This window comes from Oryctolagus cuniculus, chromosome 19, assembly GCF_051225735.1.
Source record: "Oryctolagus cuniculus isolate XC-2025 breed Fujian yellow rabbit chromosome 19, ASM5122573v1, whole genome shotgun sequence".
NCBI lineage: Eukaryota > Metazoa > Chordata > Mammalia > Lagomorpha > Leporidae > Oryctolagus > Oryctolagus cuniculus.
In genome coordinates, this window is record NC_142885.1 from 8,448,177 (window position 1) to 8,457,599 (window position 9,423).

At 54.9% G+C, this 9,423-nt stretch overlaps 1 non-coding gene across 1 annotated transcript; it reads left to right on the forward strand.

Moving 5' to 3' along the window:
• Positions 1 to 8,665: 8,665 nt before the first annotated feature.
• On the forward strand, positions 8,666 to 8,863 carry LOC127491499 (U2 spliceosomal RNA). The gene has a single exon (XR_007920222.3). It is a non-coding gene; the product is annotated as a U2 spliceosomal RNA (small nuclear RNA).
• Positions 8,864 to 9,423: the final 560 nt, after the last annotated feature.

The following is a 9,423-nucleotide window of genomic DNA, read 5'->3' on the forward strand; positions in this document are numbered from 1 at the left end:
AGAGGCTCTTCTGCGTTGCTAAGGAGATGAGGGGGTCAAGTGTGGGGACAAAGGTGGCCAGGTGTGCAGGGCAGGGACAGCGGGGTGTGTCCCCACCGGTCCAGGAGATAAGGGGTTGCACTGTCTACAGGGGATTTAAAATCGGTAACAAAGCCGAAGAAGTGGCCGCCGGCTATCCATGAGCACTGAAATCGAGGAGTGCCATCAGGGAGCTGCGGGCCGGGCAGCACCCACGCCACCTTGCTCCAAAGTCCACGGCGGTGTTTGGACCCCTCCTGGGAGCAAGTGCTGTGTGCCTGTTTACACTGTCGTGACTGCGGATGAAGGAAGGTTCCAAACCCACAAGAGCAGACAGGACACAGCACACACGGACGGCCCCCACGCCCAGCTCGGCGCTGGTCTGAGTCTGCTCCCTTTTCTATGCCTTCTTTATCTTGTATTTGTTGTGTTTTGAGGGTCTGAGAGGAAATCGCAGATGTATCGTTTCACCCCTAAATGCTTCTCTAGCAGAGAGCTAAAGCCGAGACACTCTGATCAGACCAAATAAAACCAACAGTCAGACGTCCCTCTGCTCACTATGGGGTAACATCCTGATGAACCACTGCCAGTTGAAAATATCATTCCTGGGTACAGCCGCTGGCTGCAGTGCCGGCATTCCACATGGGCACCAGTTCGAGTCCTGGCTGTGCCACTTCCGATCCAGCTCTCTGCTAAGACCTAGGAAAGCAGTAGAAGACAGCCCAAGTCCTTGGGCCTCTGCACCTGCATGGGAGACCTGGAAGAAGCTCCTGGCTCCTGGCTTCAGCTTGGCCCAGCTCTGGCCGTTGTGGCCATTTTGGGGAATAAGCCAGCAGATGCAGTATCTCTCTCTCTTTCTGCCTCTCTGTAACTCTGCCTTTCAAATAAATAAATAACTCTTTAAAAATAAATAAATAAGTAAAAGAGTTATTTATTTATTTGAAAGGCAGAATGACACAGAGAGAGGGAGAAACAGACACAGAGAGTGAGAAATCTTCTATCCACTGGTTCACTCCACAATTGGCCACGATGACTGGGACTGTGCCGAGCCAAAGCCAGGAGTCCAGGGTATCATCTGGGTCTCCCACATGGGTGGCGGGGACCCAAGTACTTGGACCATCTTTTGCTGATTTCCTAGGCACATTAGCAGAGAGCTGGATCAGAAGCAGAGCAGCCGGGACTCGAACCGGTGCTCCAACCGGTGGGACGTGGGGGTCACAAGCAGCAGCTTAACCCAGTGTGCCACAACACCAGCCCCACAATGCATTTTTTTATAAAAAGATGTATTTATTTATTTGAAAGTCATAGTTACACAGAGAAAGAAGGAGAGACAGAGAGAGAGAGAGAGAGAAAGAGAGAGAGAAGGAGGGAGGGAGGGAGGGGTCTTCTATCCACTGGTTCATTCCTCAATTGGCCACAACGGCTGGAGCTGGACCGATCCGGAGCCAGGAGCCAGGACCCAGGAGCCTCTTCCCACTTCACAGAGCAGGAGACTAAGGGGGCGCCCATCAGCGTGACCTGCCCAGGACGTCGTGAGCGTGTTCTCACGCTGACTCTGCTGCCGGACGCAGAGACCGGGCCTCCCTCCTGCCCTCCTGCCTTCCTTTTAGAAGTTATTTTATTTCTCATCTTCCCAAACCGCACCCATTAAATGTTCCCTTCCGGCTGCCCCAGCCCCCACGCGCAGCAGCCTGTCTCGGTCTCCACAGAGCAGACCCCACTGCCGGGACCTCCTGTGCCTGGGACCCCACGCCCTCTGTGCTTCTTTCACTCTGCACGGTGTCTTCAAGGCCCGCCCATGTCAGAGCATGCGTAGGATTCCCTGCTGTCTGATTCCTTTCTCTAAAACAAAAACGGTTTTCTTGCTTGTGTCGCGCCTACTCAATTCACATTCCTGCCCTGTCTGTGTACCCCCCTGGCCAAGTGCTCCGGCCACTCCAACGTGGTACACCAGTGGTTGCTAATACATAAACACTCATTTATAATGTTATTAATATAAAAAGAGGTTTAGTGGGGTGAGCATCCGGCACAGCAGTTAAGCTGCAGCTTGGGGGACCCCGGCGTCCTCTGTCGGAGTGCGTGGCTTTGAGTCCCCGCTCTGATCCTGATTCCTGCTGATACACACCCTGCGAGGAGCAGGTGACGGCTTGGTATCTGAGTCCCTGCCACCCACCGGGAGACCCGGATGAGTTCGCAGATTCTGGCTTCAGCCCGACTTTGCCCTACCTGTTGCAGTCATTTAGGGAGTGTGAACCAGTGGATGGGAGCTTTCTCTCTCTCTCTCTCTCCCCCTGTTGCTCTGCTTTTAAATAAATAAATAAATCTAAAATAACAAAATAATACAAGAACTTTCTTACGAACTCAGATCACAGCATTCTTGAGGGGACTCAGGAGAGAGAGAGGGAGAGAGATGGATTTCATCTGCTGGTTCACTCCCCAGATGGCTGCAATAGCTGGGGCTGGGTCAGACCAAAGCCTGGAGCTTGGAACTCCAACCGGGTCTCCCATGTGGGTGCAGGGGCCCAAGCACTTGGACCACCTTCCTCTGCTTTTTCCCAGGCACATCAGCGGGGAGCTGGATTGGAAGTAGAGCAGCTGGGACGTCACGTGGTGCCCATGTGGGAGGCTGGCATTACAGGCCGTGGCTTCACCGGCTCGGCTTCAGCGCCGGCCCCTCTCCCAGCTTTCTCACCTACCTAATTGCCCAGGCCTTCCCTTTGCTGGGGCATGGGGCAGTCGATAACAAAAGCTACTGAAGGCCGGCGCCGCGGCTCACTAGGCTAATCCTCCGCCTAGCGGCGCCAGCACACCGGGTTCTAGTCCCGGTTGGGGCGCCGGATTCTGTCCCGGTTGCCCCTCTTCCAGGCCAGCTCTCTGCTGTGGCCAGGGAGTGCAGTGGAGGATGGCCCAGGTGCTTGGGCCCTGCACCCCATGGGAGACCAGGAAAAGCACCTGGCTCCTGCTTTCGGATCAGCGCGGTGCGCCGGCCGCAGCGCGCAGGCCGCAGCAGCCATTGGAGGGTGAACCAACGGCAAAGGAAGACCTTTCTCTCTGTCTCTCTCTCTCACTGTCCACTCTGCCTGTCAAAAACAAAACAAACAAACAAAAAAACACAAACAACAACAACAAAAAAAAGCAGAAGCACAAATCACACCCGGAGTCCAGGGTCAAGTGTGGCTTTCTCCTGACACCCTCTGACCTCAGGAGCCAGGTCATGGATGAGGCTCTATGGTGGGGGGCTCTATGGTGGGGGGCAGGAGTGGGCGCCTGCTCCATGCTGGTCTCTGAGGTGCAGGACTGAGCCAGACATGGCCCCTGCTTAGAACCTACGGCCAGCTGGGCTGCAGCACCTGCCCTGCACAAGTGGTCACATGGGACCTTCTGTCCACTGCAACAAGAACCTCATGAGATTGGATCAGACAGCTCTCCATATCCACGTGTTCTACAGCCAAAGATTCAGCCAGCTATGGGTTAAAATCTCTCTCTCTCTCTCTCTGCCTCTGCCTCTCTGTCACTCTGCTTTCCAAATAAACAAATCAGTCTTTATTTATTTAATCGAAAGGCACAATGACAGAGGTTCACCCCCCAAATGTCTGCAATAACCAGGTCTTATCTAGTCCAAAGCCAGGAACCCAGAATTCCACCTGCATCTCCCACTTGGTTGACAGAGGTCCAAATGCTTCAGCCGTCCTCCATGGCTTTTCCAGGCGCATTAGCAGGGATCTGGATGAGAAGTGGAGCAGCCGGGCCTTAATCTGGCCCTCTGATGTGGGATGTTGGCATTGCAGGCAACAGTCCAGCCCACTGTGTGGTGACACCTGCCTCACCACACCATGCTACATCCAGGGACTCAAACATCTGTGCATTTCACTATCTGTGGGACAGTCCTGGGCCCAGTCCCCTCCAGATAGCAAGGGATGACAGAAATGCAATGGCTCATGACCCACAGTGAGCAGCTAGGCCAGGGTTCTAGAACTTAGGGCTCTAACTAGGACGGTCTGGTGCTGCGACAGGCCATGGGCCAGCACAGTGCCGGTCACTGTGCCTGGAACGCCCCTCCCCTCCTCGCTGGCGACTGTACATTTTGCTCATCCTTCCAATCACATCCTCTTGGTCCTCCCTGCCGCGAGCCAGTGGCTCCCCTCTGCGCTGCCCCTCTATGCCCCCATGCTTCCACGGTTGTATTCTTCATGCTTGCTGCAGCCTCCTTGCCTGCCTGTTGGCCTCGCTGTTGGGACAGTCACACCTGTACCACGGGAGCCTGCACGCAGCCAGTGATGGTTCCTTTAGTACTTTTATCTTAAAACTTGAAAAAAATATATTTATTTACTTATTTGAAAGACAGAGAGGGAGGGAAAACCAGAGAAGGAGAGGATCTTCCATCCACAGGTTCACACCCCTCACCCCAAATGCCCACAAAAGCCAGGGCTGCGTAAGCTGAAGCCAAGAGCCTGGAACTCCAGCTGGGCCTATGAGGATGGCACGGACCCAAACCCTCAGGCCATCGGCTGCTGCCTCCCAAGGCACACATTAGCTGGGAGCTGGTTGGGAAATGAAGGAACTGAGACTCAAACCAGACATCCTGATATGGGACGAGGGTGTCCCAAGCAGTGGCTTAACTGCCACACCAAATACTCACCCCAGCGTTTTTAAAATCGAATGGAGGAGCTGGCACTGTGGCATAGTGGGTAAAGCCGCCTTCAGCAGTGCCAGCATCGCATATGGGCTCAGTTCAAGTCCCAGCTGCTCCTCTTCTGATCCAGCTCTCTGCTACTGGGAAAGCCGTAGAAGATGACCCAAGTGGTTGGGCCCCTGCACCTGCATGGGAGACCCAGGTGAAGCTCCTGTCTCCTGGCTTTGGATTGGCATAGCTCCAGCCATTGTGGACAATTGGGGAGTGAACCAGCGGATGGAAGACCTCTCTCCCTCTCTGCCTCTCCTTCTTTCTCTGTGTAACTCAGACTTTCAAATAAATAAATAAATCTTTAAAAAAAATTGCAGGGAGACTCCAACAGCCTGAGACCAAGGTAGGCCATTGCAAGTTTCTTCAGTGACACAAAGCACCGTGAGAATCCAAGAGAGATGGGAGAAATGAGAGGCTGTGTGTGTGTGTGCCCTGTTGGGCTGACGTCAGGAGTCTGTCCACAGGGAAGGGGGATGTGCTGGGGATGGGTGATCTTGGCAGATGCATGAACACTGGGCACGCAAGAGAACACGGCAGAGGAGTGAGAAAGTGGGCCAGTGTGGTCAACTCACAGCCATGCCGGAGGATCCTCCTGGCCTTCAGCTCCCACAGGGTGGGCCGTGGGGAGCAGCAGGTGGGCTGATGCCAAGGAGGACAGTGCTCCCTGGAGAGGTGCGTGGGATGGGCTGCGTGAAATCACCATTTCCTGAACGTAACCTTCTCTTCACCAAGCCCTGAGCGGAGGACACAGCACCCAGTGCTCCTGGAGCGGACGATCTGCGGATGGGATCCTGACCAGGCTGCAGCAAAGGAGCCCGGGGGTGGGGGCGGGATCTGGCAGCTCAGCCTGAGCTTTCTGCGTGGTCCCGGGGAGGGGAGATGTGGGAACTGGAAAGTGGCTCCCTTCCCACGGAGCCTGGGTCGCGCCCTAAGAAAACAGAAATGCGAGAACCCTGGGACGTGCTTTCCCCAGTTGGGATGGCGGGGATGGGTCCTGGCTTCCATCACTCCAGGCCACCCTGGTCTTGGTCGACCGAGAAGCAGGAAGAGGCAGAATCGGTTCCTTTGCCCAGACTGACCTCACCAAGCATCGTGATGGAGAGCTGGGTCGTAGAGCCAAGACGAGCCATCCACGGCTCCCACTCTCCCTTGGGCTGCGTCCTGACGCGGAGGGGCCTGGAAGGGCGAAGAGGCACCTGGGAGACTTGTGACCCAGCATCACCTGACATCAGTGAGCGCCGCCCCCTGCAGGGCACCTCCTGTGTCCTAGGGGAGTGTATTCTCTCACTGAAGTGGTGTTTGTGAGATGGCTGTGTGTGAGCCCATGTTCTGCTGCAGTAACAGTATCAGGGGCAGGATGATTTAAAAAGGAAAGGAGAGGCCGGTGTGTGGCTCAGCAGGGTAAGCCACTGTTTGTGACTCCGACATTCCATATTAGAGTGCAGGTTCGAGTCCTGACTGCTCTACTTCTGATCCAGGTCCCTGCTAATCTGTCTGGGGAAGCAGCCAGAGTACTTGGACCCTGCACCCAAGTGGCAGACCCAGATGGAGTTCCAGGCTCCTGGCTTCAGCCTGGCCCAGTCCTGGCTGTTGCAGCCAATTGAGGAGTGAATCAATGGATAGAAGCTCTCTTTCTCTCTCTCCCCCTTTCTGCTGCAGCCTCTCTATTACTCTACCTCTCAAGTAAATAAACAAATCTTTAAAAATACATTAAAAGGGGCCGGCACCACGGCTCACTAGGCTAATCCTCCACCTTGCCGCGCCGGCACACCGGGTTCTAGTCCTAGTCCCGGTCGGGGCGCCGGATTCTGTCCCGGTTGCCCCTCTTCCAGGCCAGCCCTCTGCTGTGGCCAGGGAGTGCAGTGGAGGATGGCCCAGGTGCTTGGGCCCTGCACCCCATGGGAGACCAGGATAAGCACCTGGCTCCTGCCATCGGATCAGCGCGGTGCGCCGGCCGTGGCGGCCATTGGAGGGTGAACCAATGGCAAAACGGAAGTCCTTTCTCTCTGTCTCTCTCTCACTGTCCACTCTGCCTGTCAAAAAAAAATACATTAAAAGGACGTGGGTTTGTTTTGGATCACAGCTGCGAAGGTCATGGCAACAGCATTTTCTCGGCTCCTGGTGAGGGCCGCCTGCTGCTTCAGCTCATGGCAGAAAGCGGAAAGGCAAGGGCGAGGCAATCAGGTGACAGCTACAGAAAAGGAAAAAGGAGCTGAGCCTCCGTGACAGCTGACCCCTTCCTCAAGAAGGGCATCAACCCACTCACGAGGGATCCACCCGACCCAACACACCCCACAGAGCAATCAAGGCCCCAGTACAAGAACTTCTGGGGGACACTCAAGCCACTGCTATGCCCACATTGTGTATGGGGTAACTGAAGTACCAGATGAAACCATGTGCCCTGGAGCAGCACAACAGGGGAGCTGCCCAGCCAAGGTTGAGGAGAGGGCAATGGCCCTCACTTCTGTACCACGTGTCTCCCCGCTCCACGAGCCACACGTGTCCGGAGTATCACTTTCTCTCTCCCTCCCTCTCTCTCTCTCTTTCTCTCTCTCAGGTTTATTTATTTATTTATTCTTTTTTATTTCTTCTTCTTTTTTTTTTTTTTTGACAGGCAGAGTTAGACAGTGAGAGAGAGAGAGAGACAGAGAGAAAGGTCTTCCTTCCATTGGTTCACCCCCAAAATGGCCGCTACGGCCGGCGCTGCGCCGATCCGAAGCCAGGAGCCAGGTGCTTACTCCTGGTTTCCCATGCGGGTGCAGGGCCCAAGGACTTGGGCCGTCCTCCACTGCATTCCCGGGCCACAGCAGAGAGCTGAACTGGAAGAGGGGCAACCAGGACTAGTACCTGGTGCCCCAACCGGGACTAGAACCCAGGGTGCCCTCAGGTGGAGGATTAGCCTAGCGAGCCGCAGCGCTGGCCGTTTATTTATTTATTTCAAAGGCACAGTTACAGAGACTCAGAGGCAGAGGCAGAGACAGAGAGAGAGAGATCTTTCGATCACTGCTGATTCTCTATGGCCACAACAACCAGAGCTGGGCCGATCTGAAGCCAGGAGCCAGGAGCTTCTTCAGGGTCTCCCACACAGGGGCAGGTTTCCCAACTTCTACTGCTTTCCCAGGCTATAGCAGAGAGCTGAATTGGAAGTAGGGCAGCTGGGTCTCAAACCAGGATCCATATGGGATGCCGGCACTGTAGGTAGCGGTGGCGGCTTTACCTGCTGTGCCACAGTGCCGGCCCCTGGAGCATGACTTTTTAAAAATTATCTTTAAAGGGGCCAGCACTGTGGCATAGCAGCTAAAGCTGCCACTGCTGCCTACAGTGCCGGCATCCCATATGGGCGCCAGTTCGAGTCCTGGCTACTCCACTTCCGATCCAGCTCTCTGCTATGGCCTGGGAAGGCAGTAGAAGATGGCCCAAGCCAGCGCTGTGGCTCACTAGGCTAATCCTCTGCCTTGCGGCGCCGGCACACCGGGTTCTAGACCCTGTCGGGGCACCAGATTCTGTCCCGGTTGCCCCTCTTCCAGGCCAGCTCTCTGCTGTGGCCAGGGAAGGCAGTGGAGGATGGCCTAAGTGCTTGGGTCCTGCACCCCATGGGAGACCAGGAGAAGCACCTGGCTCCTGCCTTTGGATCAGCGTGGTGCACCGCCCGCAGCGTGCCGGCTGCGGCGGCCATTGGAGGGTGAACCAACAGCAAAAGGAAGACCTTTCTCTCTTTCTCTCTCTCTCACTGTCCACTCTGCCTGTCCAAAAAAAAGAAGAAGAAGAAGATGGCCCAAGTCCTTGGGCCCCTGCACCTGCATGGGAGACCCGGAAGAAGCTCCTGACTCCTGGCTTCGGAGCGACACAGCTCCGGCCATTGTGGCCATCTGGGGAGTGGACCAACAGATGGAAAACCTCTTTCTCTCTGCCTAACTCTGACTTTCAAATAAATGAATAAATCTTTAAAAAAAATAATCTTTAGTCGCTTCTCGGCCTTTTGGCTAAGATCAAGTGTAAAAAATAATCTTTAAAAACATATTTATTTTTATTAATTTGAAAGGGAGGGAGGGAGAGGGAGAGAGAGAGAGAGAGAGACAGAGAGAGAGAAAGAATGGGAATATCTCCCATTCTTTGGTTCATTCCCAAATACCCACAGTAGCTGGGGCTGGACCAGGCCAAAGCCAGGAGCCAGGAACTGCATCCAGGTCTCCCACATGGGTGGCATCCCTTGCTGCCCCCCGGGGCGTACATTAGCAGGAAGCTGGAACAGGGAATAGAGCCGGGACTCAAATCCAGAGACTCCTATCAGGCATGTGGGCATCCTAAGCAGCACTGTAGGATGTGCCCTGACATGCACCACTCCATCTGGTTTTCACAGACTGTCCCACAAGGCAGGCCCTAAAGACACCATGTGATGTCCTCACAGTGCAGAAGAACAGGGCCAAGGTTCACTCCAGCCCAGCCCCAGGCCCTGGGAGGAGCGCCACACAGCGCCAGCTGCCCCACAGAGCTGGGGTGAGAAGCCACCTGGGTTTTCCCAGGGCCTGGCTTTGTCTGCCCTTGAGAGACGTGGGAAGTAACGAGACTCCCTCTTTGGAAAATACAAAGTAAAACTTCTCCACAGGGGGAATGATGCCAGGGTGCAGGGGCTGAAAAATTCAACAGGTTGTCGGGAATATTCTCAAGATAGTAAAATGGAAATTGTGCTTTGGTGCCAAATGAAATCAAACTGAGATATA